The sequence below is a fragment of the Apodemus sylvaticus genome, chromosome 21 (genome assembly GCF_947179515.1).
Source record: "Apodemus sylvaticus chromosome 21, mApoSyl1.1, whole genome shotgun sequence".
In the NCBI taxonomy this organism is placed as follows: Eukaryota; Metazoa; Chordata; class Mammalia; order Rodentia; family Muridae; genus Apodemus; species Apodemus sylvaticus.
The window spans coordinates 61,927,710-61,945,527 of NC_067492.1; the positions used below are offsets into that span (position 1 = coordinate 61,927,710).

At 33.8% G+C, this 17,818-nt stretch overlaps 1 pseudogene; it reads right to left on the reverse strand.

The window, feature by feature from the left end:
* Window positions 1-2,102: 2,102 nt before the first annotated feature.
* LOC127671688 (vomeronasal type-2 receptor 116-like) lies at window positions 2,103-15,829 on the reverse strand (annotated as a pseudogene).
* Between the last annotated feature and the right edge of the window lie 1,989 nt (window positions 15,830-17,818).

The following is a 17,818-nucleotide window of genomic DNA, read 5'->3' on the forward strand; positions in this document are numbered from 1 at the left end:
AAAAGTTTTGCCCTTTAGAGGAGTTTGAATACCCTGTGAATCTGCTATTTTTGAGCAAATCTCTTCAAAAAGGCGATTCTTGTAGAACATACCTGAAAGTAAGTCTGTTAAATAATTTTTAATATAAGCAGGAACTTTGATGCCTCCTTTTTCATTTGTCTGGTGGTCATTATGTTTCTAGAAAATGATTTCTACATAGAGGATGGTATCTTCAACAACTTCATGGGTTAAATGCCACGGCATGGTGTTATCCTTCATTCCATAAAGCATTTTATATTATGAAAAACAATATTTTTTTTTAAATTGCTATCATCAACTGGATTGGAATGGGAGTACAGTTCTGTTCTCCTCTCAAAAGTGAGACCACATTTTGAACAGAACCATGCAGTCCCTGTGCATGGTGCCATATTGCCTGCAATTTCACATGTGCACCTATATTTCTTGTTTAGAAGTCCTGTTTTCTATGGTAGGTGTTTTCAATCCCCTCTGCCATGAATAATATTGCTACCTATACTTTTAAAGTGTTTCCTGACTCCTGAGGCAAGGGCATTTTATGGAGACATCCCATTTGTGAATGTGTGCTCCAAATTCTTTCACATTCTAAAAATTGTCTGCTTAAGGGTATTTGTATTTGTTCCAATCTATTACAGAAGGAAATCTCCCTGATGGTGGCTCATCAAGACCCTGATTTTAAGGAATAGCAGAGTGTCATGAAGAGTGATTTTACTGCTATGTGGCTTTATCAGAACATAAATATATGTAATTATACACATTCTCCACAATTTCAATATTTATATTATTGATATATAATTATTGTGAAAATATTTATTAATCATTAATATATATATATATATATTATTGTGCAAATAATGCACATTCAATAAGAATTAATGAATAAAAGGCCATGTGCATTTTAGGAGTGCAGGGAGTGGTACAAAGGGTGTTTTGGAGACAGTAAGTATAAACAAAAGGCAATTAAATGTCAATTCCAAAAATAAAATACCAAATCATATTTAAGAAATGAGGCAACAAACAGTGCTTTGAGGGAAAAATGACAGAGTCCTTCAAAACTTGATGTAAAGTAATAATATTGAGTATGTCTTTATATGTGAATGTTTGTGCATGTAATATTAAACTGAAATAAACTTTAGCACTCATATTTTGATAAAATTTATAATGAGACTCTTCATTTACAGTGATTTATGTTCATGTAATTCACTGACCTTAGTGTGGTAAATGTCTTGTGTGGGATATTACCATTAGTGATTTTACACACTTAATGGAACACTTTAATTTCATAATAAAATTGTGTTGTTTCACAGGAATTTACAGAGAATAATACTGCAGGTACTATCTGAATCAAATGGCCGTTTTCATAAAATGTACCCTACATTGTAGGTTATATTATATTCTTAATATCTTCCTACTTCATTGTAAATCTATTGCAAAGTCCAGCGCTTCTATGTTGTCACATAGAATACTTTCACTGTGATTCATACCTTACTAACATTCACTCTTGTTTCTCTTTTCAAATAAGTGCCTTTTAGTATGTCAGGAATCTATGTTATTCCAAATGCTAACCGAGGCAATTTACCATTAAGGGATGTCTTAGATGCTGTTGCTGTAACAAACACCATGATCAAAAAGAAACATGTGCAAAAACTGTTTTCTCATGTACCTGGGCCACAGTATAAATGGTTGTAGGCATTTGATGAATGCATGTGGAATAATGTTGATTACTGGCTTCATGTCATTGTTCTCTGCAATCCTCTTTCTTATAACACCAGGAATACCTAGAGGGGGTACTTTCCACAGTCAGTAGCATCATATTATATTAATCCTTAATTAAGTACATGACTTACACCCAAAACCACAGGAAAAAACAATGGGAGTCACTCCTCAGTAGAGATTCCTAGTTCTCAGTACATTCAGGATTACGTACTTTTGAATGTAACCATTTTCCTCCAAACTTTATTAATTGGTATCACAATGGACAATGCTGTCCTATTTGTAAGTTCAAATTTGTTTATGATTAAATTCTACTTTGCTTAATACAAAGAAAAATGGTGAGAATCATCTAACATTTTCAAACTATGAAAGTTTCAATGACACAATTTTTCCTTGTACTTCCATATGAAATTTGAATCTGGTCTAACTACAATAACATAACACTTCGGGACAAAGATACAACCTAGCAACCCTGCACTAGAGGCCAAGATGGAGAGGACCTCCACAACCACCATGACCTTTCCCCTGGCGCTATGGTAGACAGGAAGGAAGGTGATCCAGACACTGCAGAACACCAGCATGCTGAAAGTTAGGAACTTGGCTTCATTGAATCTATCAGGAAGGTTCCTAGCTAGGAAAGCCATTGTGAAGCTCCCCAGAGCCAAGGAACCCAAATATCCCAGGACAACATGGAAGGCAATGACAGAGCCTTTGTTGCAAATAATGACAGTCTTTCCATGTTCAGATTGCATATCTCTGTCAATAAAGGGAGGAGATGTTACCAACCAGGTGCCACAGAGAACAACTTGGATTAGGGTACAAATGGGAATGACCAAGTTAGGTGCCCCCGATGTCAATATCCCTCTCATTCTTCTCCCTGGAGTAGTGAGCTTGAAAGCCATGACCACAGTTATTGTTTTGGCCAATACTGTAGAAACAGCCACAGTAAAAAATATTCCAAATGTGATCTGCTGCAGGGTGCAGGTGGCCTGGTTGGGATGTCCAATGAAGAGCAATGAGCAGAGAAAACTGAAGACTAGCGAAATGAGCAGGATATAACTGAGAATGAGATTATTGGCTTTCACAATAGGAGTATCTTTGTACTTTACAAAAGTGAAGAGTACTACAATTGTGAAGGCCGAGAAGGATAGAGCAGCGGAACCTAGAGCCATTCCCAGTGGATCTTCATAAGCCAGAAATGACACAGCTCTTTGGAGGCAGTGGGTTTGCTCCAAGTTAGCATACTTATCATCTGGGCACCTCACACACTGTTCCATATCTGCTGGTGAAAAAATAAGCCCTCATAAGATATCATAATTATGTAGTTAATGGTTTTGTATTTGTATTATTCAAAGGATATATCAATAAATAATTTGATATTGAGAATCTACCCATTCCTTATTGCTGTCGGGATCACTGATTCAATATTGCTTTCAATTAACCTATGTTTTGTGGTGAAACAAAGACCTTTATAGAGTATTGAACAGATAAATAAATATTCATTAAGCAAAAAAATAAAGAAAATGTGATAAATAATTATATGCATAGTCTGAGATTATTTAATTCGTCAAACCATAAAATCACTAATCACAGAAAAGTGTTGTGTGCAGTTTATGAAATGCATTACATACTTTGCTTGGTTTTGGGTTGTACCCTTTTCCTGTATCTCCACATAAAAACCAAAACATACAATTTCTCATGCAAGAACTGTTTCTCAAGAGGCTGGAAAGATGGCTCAGTGGTTAGGAACACCGACTGCTCTTCTGAAGGTCCTGAGTTTAAATCCCAGCAACCTCAGGGTAGCTCACAACCTTCTGTAATGAGATCTGATGCCTTCTTCTGGGGTGTCTGAAGACAGCTACAGTGTACTTACATATAATAAATAAATCTTTAAAAAAATCTTAAAAAATGCTCAACTTCACTAGTCATCAGGGAAATTCAAATCAAAACAACCCTGAGATTTCACCTTACATCAGTCAGAATGGCTAAGATTAAAAACTCAGGAGACAGCAGATGTTGGTGAGGATGTGGAGAAAGAGGTACACTCCTCCACTGCTGGTGGGGTTGCAAATTAGTACAACCACTCTGGAAATCAGTCTGGCAGTCCCTCAGAAAACTGGGCATGTCACTTCCGAAAGATCCTGCTATACCACTCCTGGGCATATACCCAGAGGATTCCCCAACATATAATAAGGATATATGTCCCACTATGTTCATAGCAGCCCTATATATAATAGCCAGAAGCTGGAAAGAACCCAGGTATCGTTCAACAGAAGAATGGATGCAAAAAATGTGGTATATATACACAATGGAGTACTATTCAGCCATTAGAAACAATGAATTCATGAAATTCTTAGGCAAATGGATGGAGCTGGAGAACATCATACTAAGTGAGGTAACCCAGTCTCAAAAGATCAATCATGGTATGCACTCACTAATAAGTGGATATTAACCTGGAAATCTGGAATAACAAAACATAATCCACACATCAAATGAGGTACGAGAAGAAAGGAGGAGTGGCCCCTGTTCTGAAAAGACTCAGTGTAGCAGTATAAGACAACACCAGAACAGGGAAGTGGGAAGGGATGGGTGGGAGAACAGAGGGAGGTAAGGAGGCTTATGTGACTTTCAGGGAGTGGAAGACCAGAAAAGGGGAAATCATTTGAAATGTAAATAAAAATATATCGAATAATAAATAAAAAAATTAAATTAAAAAAAGAATGTCTGTAAAAAATAAAAATAAAAATAAAAATAAATAAAACAACTGATGGACTAGAAAAAAAAAAGAACTGTTTCTCTAAAGGAATATTTTCATTCTTGAAGCTGTATGCCTCATAGTCATGTGCATGTTTCTCTCATTTTGGTACAATCTCATTCATCCCAACTATACATTCCTAGCAATATGGCACGAAGATAATAGATATTCATATCCATCCCTCTTTCATTGGATAGGCAGTGATTGATATTGATTGATGCACTATTGCATCCCTTCTTACATTCTTGAAATCTTCACTCAATTTCTAAATGTTTGACAGAAAAATATTAATCCTTTAATCCATCTACGCTCTTTTATTTTTGGATATTTGAGGCAGGGTTTCTCTGTATAGCCCTGGCTATCCTGAAACTCACTCTGTAGGCCAGGCTGACCTTGAACTCATCTAAACTCTTAAATTATAATTCATTTAACAACAACTGTTACCCTGAGCATCTGGTCTTGTCAGGCACAAAGTTGTGTGATGGAGAGAAAGATTATGGACTGTTCATTTAGTAAAGTTTCTTCGTACACAGAATCAAAGAAAAATAAACACATTCCTAGACTATGCCTAACATTTTCTTTAGAGATTATTACACATTTATGTCCACCTAAATGTTTTCTTCATAATATAAAATTAGTTATCAGCATATTGTGAGAGAAATGTATTGTTTCTAGAAGATATTATGGGTTATTTGCTAGGTCTAAAAGAAGTTGATATTATTTAACTGATTAAGTTCTATAAAAAGGAGATTTTAGGACTTCAGTTTACATCTAGGCCATATCATATTTCTAGGTTGGAATGAGGAGCTATTCAAATTCAGCAACTTTTTTCTGCATGCAAGATTGTACCTGTTTCATTGGAAACCTCATTTTCTGGGCACTGAACACAATCAAAGCAGCAGTCCGCTGTTTCTTTAAGATGAATTTTCCTAAATCCAGCAGTACATGGCTCACTACACAAGGATGAGGGAACCTGAAACAATATATAAATATTACATAAAATGTGTGTGTGTTTGCGAATGTGTGTGTGTGTGTAGTTCATTTATAAATAATATGTATAATGACACATAGATTAATATGTGGGACATTAACAGTTGTGACTATAAATATTCCTCTATTAACCATTATTTCTTAACAATTTCATGCACATTATTATTTGTATTTCCTTGCAATGCACCAAATGTTTCACAATATTTTCTACATCTTGTAATAGTATATATGCAACTTTTAGAGTGTAGCAATTTAAAATTTTTCTTCCTTATCTAATTTATCTAACAGGAATGCTTATGTGGCATCAGATTTTTCTTATGATTTATAAATAAAAATATCAGAATACGGAAGTATGTGGAGAAAAAAATGGCAGAGTATATCAAGGAAGATTTGATTGATGAATATGAACAAAAATGACATATAAGACTGTCCTAAAGTTAATGAAGTTTAAAACAAAACCTTGAATATCCTATCCCTTCCCCCATCTCCCCTGTCTTTATGAGACTCCTACTTCATCACTCTAGCATCCCTCTATACTGTGGCATTGAGTCTCCACAAGACCTAGGTGCTCCCCCCACCAATGTCAGCTAAGGCAATACCCCAGAGAAGAGAGGAAAGCAGGGAGTGGGATATCATGTGAAATGTAAGTAAATAAAATAACAAAAATACATAAATAAAAAGAAAACCTTGAATATGAAGAAAGATTTCTGTTAATGAATATATGCTATACTTAATTAAGTTATAAATATGTTCTCACAGAATGAGAAAATTTCATGGTATACATATAGTTACACATTTTTCATTATGTATGTGTATATATATATATATATATATATATACATATATGTATATATAAATTATGTATATTTATATATATGTATATATGTGTATATATAAATAATATACATATAATTCAATTTGTTACAAATTTATATACATATATATACATAATTTATATATACATATATATACATATAAATTACATATATAATATCTTCCTGTAGTGTGTGGTGAATAGGCTTATGGGTGCAACTGAACATGAAATTCAGAAGCTTTTGATCTCTATGATGAGATTTTAATGGAGTTGAAAGGGAACAGATTTTGGTGCTTGTAACAGAAAGAAACTGGTCTTAACCACAGACATATTATTTCAGTACTTCATATTTAAAAATAGAAATATCATGAAAACAACTAAAATTTGTGGTATACATACCGAAGATCCTCCTGTGGTCCACTCCACGTTTTCAAATATGTGCAGTTGTTGCATCTGTGGGAAACAAGGAATATAGCTTCCTATTTTTACTTTTAATCCAAAGCCTTGTGGAAAATTCCAAATGACGAAAATGTCATATGCTGCACATTGATTTTCCCTATGGTTCATGTTCACCAGTTCTCCAACAGGGTTAGTAAACACCCTGGTCTTCAGCAAGGAAGACACCTAAATGAGATCTATCATTAGATGGTTATGTATACGTATCAATAAAGGGTAAGCAAAACTGAGATTTTCCCCTAATTTCTTAATGACATTCACAAAATACAGTTGCAGTGAAGCAATCCCGTGTAGTAAAATACAATATACCTCATTGATATCTGAAAATGTATATACTTCATAATGTTCAATGGTAAAATGTACTAGAAAAAATAATTAGCATATAGCAAGTAACATTGTTTGTGTGTGAATGTGTGTGTTCATGTAAATAAAAAATACCTTTTTAAAAATATAGTCATGAATGAGCAAATCAAGACGAATCCTCAATGTGTGTGAAATTAATGAATGGCTGTTGATCTTTCATGTATAGACAGTCAACATATATGAGGTAAACAGAAACTTAATTAAATATACAGTCTTATTCATTTGTGGTTTTGTAAATCATTGTTAATTTAAATGAGTTATTATTAGTTACAGGACATGTACTGATTCTTTAGAAATTAGTTTTTAGAAAAAACATTCTAGTCTAGTCATCACCTAAGGCTTTTATTATAAAAAACTCTTGGGTCTTTTTTTAACATTTGATCTCATTTGTTGAAATGTTGAGACATGTTTTCACAAAAGTCACTGATATCATAAAAATATTATTTCCTATTAAATGTTTTCCTTGTGCCTGATTCATCCAAGTGAAAGATTAATTAGGGAGATTTGCAGTGTAGAAGTCTTTCCACTGAGAGAATAATGTCTAACAAATGTACATGTGTTTCTCTGGGTCCATTTCAAAAATCATATTGGTATATCTAAACAGCATGAAATGTAAGAAACTTAACCTGCTGACAGTCAGTAGATAATCCTCTGTATTCTGCAGGATTCTGAGATTCTACTTGTTGAAGAATGAGTTCATGGTAGGTGTGGGCCACAGCATACACAGCATTATACAAATTGTAACCTTCTTCACTCAGGCCCATGTCAAATTGGTGCAATACCGTCCATTCCAGTGTGCTGTTGAATTTAAAATATTCCATTTTGTTGGTGTTCTTAGAGATTGAACAATTAAAATAATTCCACCCCAGTATAGAATCAGAAATGTTTACTGGGTATTTGTCAGTGTCCACAGATTGAGTAAAATTCCTAAATTTGGTGATCTCACCTCCTTGGTGTGCAAAAGTGACAGTCCCATGGAAGAAATCAAGGCTGAATTTCTTTTTATTTATGATAACATCCCATTGTGAAGTTGTGATCCAGATTCCCTGAACACCTAAATATTCCCACCTTTTAAAGCTGACTTCTAAAGTAGAGTTCATTTCACCATAAATGATAACAATCTTTGCTGAAGATGTCATAATTTGATTATCATATATCATAGCCTTTGTCATGTATATCTGCATGGTTTCTGGGATCACATTCACAAAAGCTAAGCAGATCCCATGCCTTTGCATTTCTTCTCTTAAATCAGAGAGAAACTGAATGCCCTGGTCATCATCTGAGATGACCAGTCCTATCCAAGTCCATCTAAAATGAAGCAGCAAGGAGACCATGTCATGGGACAAATGTGTGTCCTTGCTGGCTACCTGATGGACATAGGGCAACTGGTCATGGTCACTTAGGTTAGGATTAAATGGTCCAAAGAAAACCTAAAGGATGTAGAAGAGAGAATGAAACATTCACATGAGGAATATGATTATTAGAATATTTGGGATCATATACAAAAAAATTTTGCTCACCTTACCAAACTCCTATCATGGATAGTATGATTATACTCTAAGTATCATGTATTATTCCATTTAGATTCTAGACTATTTATGACAAGTCTGAATTTTCTAGAACACAGTTTTCTCTGTCCAGTACATTAATGACGTGATTATTTAATTCCTTAATTTACACATTTATATCTATGAATTTATCTATCTTTCTATCTTTTGTTCTTTCTATCTATCTATCGATCTGTCTGTCTGTCAATATATTGTGATATGCATATACAGTAATACATATATTAATATATATATGCTGATATACAGTGATATATATATATATATATATATATATATATATATCTTTGTGTGTGTGTGTGTGTAGCAGAAAACTAATAAATTCATGCTGTGAAAGTTTTCTTGTTGATCCATTTAAATGGAATTTAATGTTGTTGATGCATCCATTGTCACGCATTCTTACCTTTGGTTTCTTAGAAGTAATTGCCAGTTTAAAGGATGTTTTCCATGATGGGCCTGTAAGGTGTACATAACAAATTTGATATTTTTCACAGATATAATTAATAAAATTCATGTTATTTTTTTTGTTGTGAATATGCTCTATCCAGAACTCCCAATGTATCTTTACATAGGTCAACAACAATGGAGAACATCAAAGACATATTGGGTAAAATATAAGGATTCTTGTTGATCTCATCAGTTGCAAAAAGCATTAGGAGAAAAAATTCATATCTTCTTGCTGGTATTCTAAAACAAGGCATAGTGATGAATAAGGGAGATGTTTGAAAGAAAAAATTTCAAATGCAGTAAAGTTTGTACTATGAGACATGGTAAATTTCTAACTAAATGTCTTGAAATAAGCTGAATGCAATTTAAGAATTCCTAGACATAGGGCACTATTATATGACATGATACGATAAGATATAATATGATACGATATGACAAATTTTGTATTTGCGTACATTGATACAGAGTTTGATCTATCTCTTAATGCCATCCTTGAACTATATTGCAGTCCTACTGAATAAGACATTATAATATAATATTGGAGATGTAATTCCACAGATACATTTTAAAAATGTTTTCTTAATACACTTATAAAATATACAATATATTCTCCTTATTTTTATTATTCAAAACCATTTTATACATCAAACATCTTAATAAAATTGCTTATTTTGAGAAGCAAATAATACTTCAAAAACAGGGTTCAACTTTTACATTTGTATCTTTTCATACACTGAAAATATCATTAATGCATACTTAATAATATCCATACATGAGGATCATTCATCTATGTAGAGACTTAAATTGTTTCAAAACATAATATCAATAATATCAATACACGATATTATTTAGGGATTAAGTATACAAAAGAGGACAAAATATTAAAAACTGAACCATTAAGAAATATATTGTTACCTTCTCAAAATTGACGACAAATTGGACAAACTTCAATAGATACAAGGACATTGAATTTATCCCATGTGTTCTATGTTACTACCTCAGAATAAGGCTGATATTCAATAACAACAAAAATAACAGAAATCTGACATATATATATATATATATATATATATATATATATATATATATATAAACTGAACAAATTATCTTCTCAATAATAGCTTAACCAATTGGAAAAATAAAGAATGAAATGAAAGATTCTTTATAATTCAAGGAAAATAACGAATAGCGTTTCTAAATTATGGAACACAATGAAAGCAATGCTAATAGACAATCTCATAGCTGTGAGTGCCTCCCCAGAAAAAGTAAATAGATCATACACTATTAGCTTAACAACCCATCTGAAAGCTGTAGATCAAAAATAAGCAACCATCAAGGGAACTAGACAGCAGGAAAAAGTCAAGGTCAGGGCTGAAATCAACCAATTAGAAAGAGAAAGAACTACACAATGAATCAACAAAGCTAGGATCTGGTTCTCTGACAAAATCAACAAGATACATAAACACTTAGCCAGACTAATCAAAGGGCACAGAGACAGTATCCAAATTAACAAAATCAGGAATGAAAAGGGAAACATAACAATAGAAACTGAGGAAATTAAAAAAAAAATCAGATTCCACTAGAAATGTGTATATTCAACAAAACTAGAAAAAGTGGATTAAATTGTAATTTTCTAGACAGCATGTACCAAAGTTAAGTCAGGGTTAGGTAAACCATGTAAAGAGTCCACCACTCCCTAAGGAAATAGAAGCACTCATTATAAGCCCCCTAATCACAAAGAAGCCAAGGGTCAGATGGTTTTAGGGCAGAATTCTATCAGACATTCAAAGAAGTTCTATGACCAAAGATTTTCACCGCATTCCATGAAATAGAAACCAAAGGAACACTTCCCAACACATTCTATGAAGCCACACTTGTGAACAGTAGTGAAGTTACACTGATACCTATACTACAAAAAAGGTGTAACAAATAAAGACATAAACGGACCAATTAACCTTATGAATATCTATACAAAATAATGCAATAAAATTCCCACAAACTGAATCCAATAACACATCAAAAAGGTTATCCAACAAAAACAAGTAGACTCAATCACAGAGATGCAGTGATGGTTCAATATGGGAATCCATCAATGTAAATCACAATATAAACAAACTTTTATAAAAAGCAACCAACACGATCATATTATTACATCCTGAGAAACATTTGACAAAATCCAATTCCCCTTCATGGTAAAAGTCTTGGAAAGATGAGAAATTCAAGGTCCATACCCAAACATAGTAAAAAGCAATATACAGCAAACGAGCAGCCAACAGCAAACTAAATAGAAACTTAAAGCCACCCCATTAAAATCAGTGACTAGACAAGGCTGCCTACCCTCTCCTGATCTATTCAATATAGTACTTGAAATTCTAGCTAGAGGAATTAGTTAAGCAAAGGTGGTCATTTGTTTCCCAATTTGGAAGGAAGAAGTCAAACTACCACTATTTGTAGATGATGTGATAATATATTTAAGTGATGCCAAAGTTCCACCAAAGAAGTACTAAAGCTGATAAATAACTTCAGGAAAGTGTCTTGATATAAAATTAACTCAAACAAATCAGTAGCCTTCCTCTACACACAGTATAAAAAGGCTGAGTAAGAAATAAGAAAACAACACCCTTCATAATAGTCACATATAATATAAAATGACTTGGTGTCTTCTTAACAATAAAAGTACATCTGAGGGAATCATCATCTCTGACTTCACATTGTATTACAGAGAAATATTGATAAAATCTGTATGATATTGATAAAAAGACAGGTAGATAGATTAATGGAACAGAACTGAAGTCCAAAAAAATAAACACATACACCTATGGTCACTTCATCTTTGATAAAGGAGGTAAAATCATCCAGTGGAAAAAAGACAGCATTTTCAAGATATGGTGCTCGTTCAGCTGGTGGTCAGTATGAAGATTACTGCAAATCGATTCCTTCTTATCTTCCTGTACAAACCCAAGTCCAAGTGGATCAAGAACCTATACATAAAACCAGATACACAGAATCTAATGGAAGAGAAAGTGGGGAAGAGCCGAGAACACATAGTCACAGAGAGAAATTTTCTGAAAAGAACATCATTGACTTATGTTCTAAGATCACCAATAGACAAAGAGACCTCATAAAACTGCAAAGTTTCTGTAAGGCAGATGACCCTGTTAACAGAACAAAACAGCAGCCACCAGAGTTGAAAAAGATCTTTACCAATCCTACATGAGATAGAGGGTCAATATCCAATACATACAAACAACTCAAGAAGATAAACTCCAGAGAACCAGATAACCCTAATAAAACTGGGTACAGACCTAAATTAATAATTCTTAATGAAGGAATATCAAATGGCCAAGAAGCATCTAAAAAAATCAACATCCTTAGTTATCACTGAAATGCAAATCTAATCATCCATCAGAATCCACTTCACACCAGTCAGAAAGACTAAGATCATAAACTCAGATGACAGCAGATACAGTGGAGGGTGTGGAGAAAGAGGAACACTCCTCCATTGCTGGTGGCATTACAAGCTGGTGCAACCTTTCTAGAAAATATTCTGGCAGTTCCCCTGAAAATTGAACATAGTACTACCTGAGGACACAGCAATTCCAATCCCAGGCATACACCTAAAATATTCTTCAACATATAACAAGGACACATGCTTCACTAAGTTTATACCAGTCATATTTATAATAGCCAAAGCTGGAAAGAACCCAGAAGTCCCTCAGCAGAGGAATGGATACAGAAAATTATTTACATTTACACAATGGGGTACTACACATGTATAAAAGCAGTGACTTTTTGAAATTTGCAAGAGAAATGGATGTAACTAGAAAATATCATTCTGAGTGAGATATCCCAGTCACAAAAGTACACACATGGTATTCACTCACTGATAAGTGGCTATTAGATCAATAATTCAGAATACCCAAGATACAATTCACAGACCAAACAAAGCCACGGGAGAAGAAATACCAAACTGTGGATGCTTCAGTCTTCTGGAAGGGGACACAAAATACTTATGAGAGACAAAGTGTGGAGCAGAGACTGAAGGAAAGGCCATTGAGAATCTGCCATGGGTATCCATCCCATATAAAGTCATCAGACCCAAACACTATTATGGATGCCAAGAAGTGCTTGCTGAAATGAACCTGATATAACTCCCTCCTGAGAGGCTCTCCCAGAGCCTGACAAACACAGAGATGAATGCTCATAGGCAGTTATTGGATTGAGCACGTGTTCCCCAATGGAAGAATTAGAAAAAGGACTGAAGGAGCTGAAGGGGTTTGCAATCCCATAGAAAGAACAGCAGTATCAACCAACCAGAACCCCTAGAGCTCCCAGGCACTAAACAACCAAAGAAAGAGTACATATGGAGGGAATCATGGCTCTGATTGCATATGAAGCAGATAATGCCCTTGTAGGGCATCAATGGGAACAGAGGTCCTTAGTCCGGTGAAGGCTTGATACACCACTGTGATGCCAGTGCAGTGAGGTAGCTGTGAATGGTTATGGGCTGGAATACCCTCATAAATATGGGGAAGGAGGGATGAGATTGGGAGTTTCTGGAGAGGAAGCAGGAAAAGGGATAAAATTTGAAACACAAAGAAAATATCCAATGAAAGAAAAAATATATTTATATATATTTGAGAGCCTTTATATGATAAAAAACTGGCATTGTGTGAGTATTTTTAAAATGCATTATATACCTAAGTATATTGTCTAACCATCAGTATATTGAAAAATAATTATTTGTTTTACAAGGAAAAATTATTTTATCTGTATGAATATGTTACAAATTTTACAATAGAATAAATACTTTGAAGTTAAACATTGAAATAATGCTAAGTTCATGCACAGTGAGAAATAACTAACAATATTTTCATGATATTTGTAGACCATTAGAATTATTATTTTAAAATATTTTTCATTTAAATTATTTATCCATTTCAAAGTACACAAAATGCTATAATATACCAGATACCCAGATTTTTATCCTTTGGGCTCTTTTTATCCACTAATTTAATGTTAACTTTTAGTATGTTGTTACTATGTCAGTTTGTTAAAAAACCTATCAGATTTCTCTTAATACCTCAGTGTTCCTTAGTTTTTGAGATCCTTTAAGTGATGTCTGAGCACAGAGATCTTCTCTCCGTAAGAAATTTGTTCATCTGCCCCTACAGCAGTTCATCTGTTATTATTAGCTCTTACCTTTCATCAGGATTAAATACACCAAACATGCTCTTTTGATGAAATATGAATTTTCAAATGAGTGTCTGCAGCTAAGTTTTTTCTTTCTAAACGTGAAAAGTGTATTCACACAGTTCATGAATTTGTAATTTTAAACCATATTATGGCCTATGAAAGTATCAGCAATGAAAATTTTCACTACTTTTCCAATGAGGTGTGGAAAAATACAGAAAACATCAGAAATGAATTGCATACTAACCTAACACAGAAGAATAATAAGGTGAATCAACCATCACTATCAAAGTGTACAGTGTATTGTAGCTACCAATTGAAAAACTTATTCTTTAAATCCCAAAGACATGAACATTGAATAAGAAATGTGATGAGCATCAGAGACATAAAAGCACAGGAAATCTTAGTTCATGAAATAAAGAAGCCCCAAACACATTGATTAGCTAATAGGTGAGTTATTTGAACACATCTCCCTCATTATCTACAGGCAAATATGGGGACATCTCATTCTTAGGATCTCAAACACCAAGGACAACTTCTTATACAAAAGGAGGACATTTATTCTCCTAGATTTTCTCTAACATTATATTTATTCATTCAATATTTAATAGAAATACTGACCATCTATCTGATACTGAAAATAAGCTTAATCTATGTCTGGTTATTTTCATAATTAGACCAAAATACTATTCTTTTAACAGAATATGAAGCCTCACAGTCCTTTACCATATTCAGTGTCAAACACAAAATTGCAGCATGGGCTCAATGACTATTTTACAAAGGAAAATATATGTATTTTCACAAGTACCCATGCAATGTTATACACCTAATCATGTATAGTAGACCTATACATGCACAAATATTTCAATGAAAGAATATATGCCCAACTATTGGAGACCAAAATTAGATAACATTTTTATGAAGGCATTTAGATGAATACTCATATGAGAATTGTGGGCAGACAATTGAATAGAGAAAGTGATGCAGTCTTTCCATATTGAACTCTTGTTCAATGTGGGAATTGTGGATTCAAAGCTGGTGAAAAGGCATCTTTCAACATATGATATCAACAAAGATTCAACAGACAGAATCCAGACTCATTTTGCAGCATTGTGAACTGGAGCACAATGAATTAAAGCTAAGCTAAAGTGTGAAACATTTGACAGTACTAAAATAGTGATTGGTGCAATAATTAATTTTCGGTGGTTCCTAAACCCAGAGGGAAGGAACAGGACCTAACCCCAGTTTGTATACACAGCTAAATATTTCTAATTAATGTCATTGATTCAGAAAAATAAAGTTAATGGCTTACCTAAAATCTAAAATATCAGTATAAAAATAGTCTTCAACAGGTTCCTCTGTTGTAAAAAGGAAAAAACCACAGTCACTTCTCAAATCTCCATTATTATCTTCTGTATTCTTTATCCTCCAAAAGCAAATTGGTTCAATCAAACAGCACAAGATGAGAGAAAACTTCAGGAGCAAAAAGGAAATAGTGAAAGCACAAAGATTCTTCATGTCTGCTAGGATCTAGGATGCAGTTGTGAAATCAGTTTCCTATGCAGACAAACATCACACACATATACATTTACACCCATGGGTCTGTTTAAAATCTACTGCTCTCTAGAAGTCCGCTTAATTATATTCAACAGTTCCCATCAACTTGTCCTATGTCATTCTCCCTGGATACATTGAGAAATTTCTGGCCTCAAGCTCTACATCTGAGGTCTGAAAACTTTTGCTCAAAACCTTTCTGAAAATATGTTTTGGAGATAATTTCTCCAACCTCAGGTGCCCTGATGTCATTCATATTTCTGAAAACTTGTTTTGGAGATCATTTTCTCCATCCTCAGATGCCATGATTTCATTCATATGCATGGCATAATTCCCAAGGACAATCTTCTCCTGGGCAGCTTGGGCCAGAATATGTGTCAACTGCCATATGTACGAACACAATGGATTTCAACAGAACTTCCATAGACAAGAGTTTAGAAGGTCATAAAAGTTCCATATCATGCATACTTTGAGAAGAATAATGGGACATTATGTCTTCCACTCTCTAGTGTAGGGAAGTGCAGTCTCACTTGAAATACTGCACCAGGAGTTGAACATTCTCTCTGTTGTTCATATACTATTGTATGTTAGTTATGTTTACAATATCTTCAAACTTCCTGTGACTCCTGTCATGTGGAGAACATGTCATTCAAAATCCAAAAATGCCTGGATTTATGAAGATTCAACACCCATCCTGTCCAATATCAGTACCTGTGCATACATTCATTGAGTTATTATGCTAATCTTTTCCCTCATAATCAGTCCCTGGCAGTCAGTGCCATTTGATGAAACATTTCTTTGTTGATATTTGTTCACACCTCATTTAGAAGTTTGAGAACAATTTTTGTGTGTTTTCCTCAAAGAAATGAAAGATTCAACATGCCAATTCTGAGAGAGAATTGTATTGGTAATGCTTGTGTATACCTTATATTTTTCATCCATGTCTAGTTGGTATTTGTTTTGAAACACTGATGTCTTACAGCTACACATATGTATTTCTGTCATGCTAACTTTTGTAACTTGGTTAGATTAAAATAAGTGACACAGATGAAGCATTGAATTTGATTTAATTTTTTGAATTACATCATTTTTGGCCCATAATATACACACTGAATTGAGTGGAATCTTTAAGTCCATTTTCCGAATCGTTTCAATGTCACTGGCTTATAACAAAATCTTTCTATGGAGTTTATTGTACCATCTCAGCTACTATGAATAAAAATTTGTTTCATACTTTGTTTGAATTATGCCTGTCAATTTGAATATTTTTAGTAGTTTTGTAGACCCTGGGAAAATTGGGAAATTTTTGAGCTTTGATATTGTGATATTCCATATTTTTGTATACAGGGTGGTAATATCATGTCAAATGAATTGGGACTGTGCATGGAAGCTGACTCTTCACTCTATTGTGACTATGTAAATGCCATCCTTGGCTGTGTCATACTTTTGGAAATCATTTGGTGCACATGAGTATTGGACTTGGATACATACCATACTAATTATAGTCAGACTACTGGTCGAACATAAAGGTCTTTCAAAGAAAATTGAATTTGATTTTGCCAAGATTGATAGGTGAGATTCCATGTGGTTTTTTGCAGAGAAATTCTCCATGTCCTTTGAACACGAGTAGTATTTCTTGAAATTGCTTTTCATCTGCTTTAAGCTCATGTTATTGAATTGACATGGTGGAAAGAAGGCACACCACACACCACTGTACCCTTCCTGAGTATCAAGGGAGTGTTTTATTGTTATTTGTTTGTTTGTTTGTTTGTTTTCATTTTCCTTTAAGTTATACATTGGGATTGAAGTCTTAAGATATTCCATACAGTACTTTATGAGTATATAAAAGAAAATATTCTTCTATGTCTCACAAATAATATTTCATAGCTTCTTCTCAGTTTGTTGTCCTTTTATTTTTTGTTCAAATCAGATATCTGATTCCAGGTTGTGCTA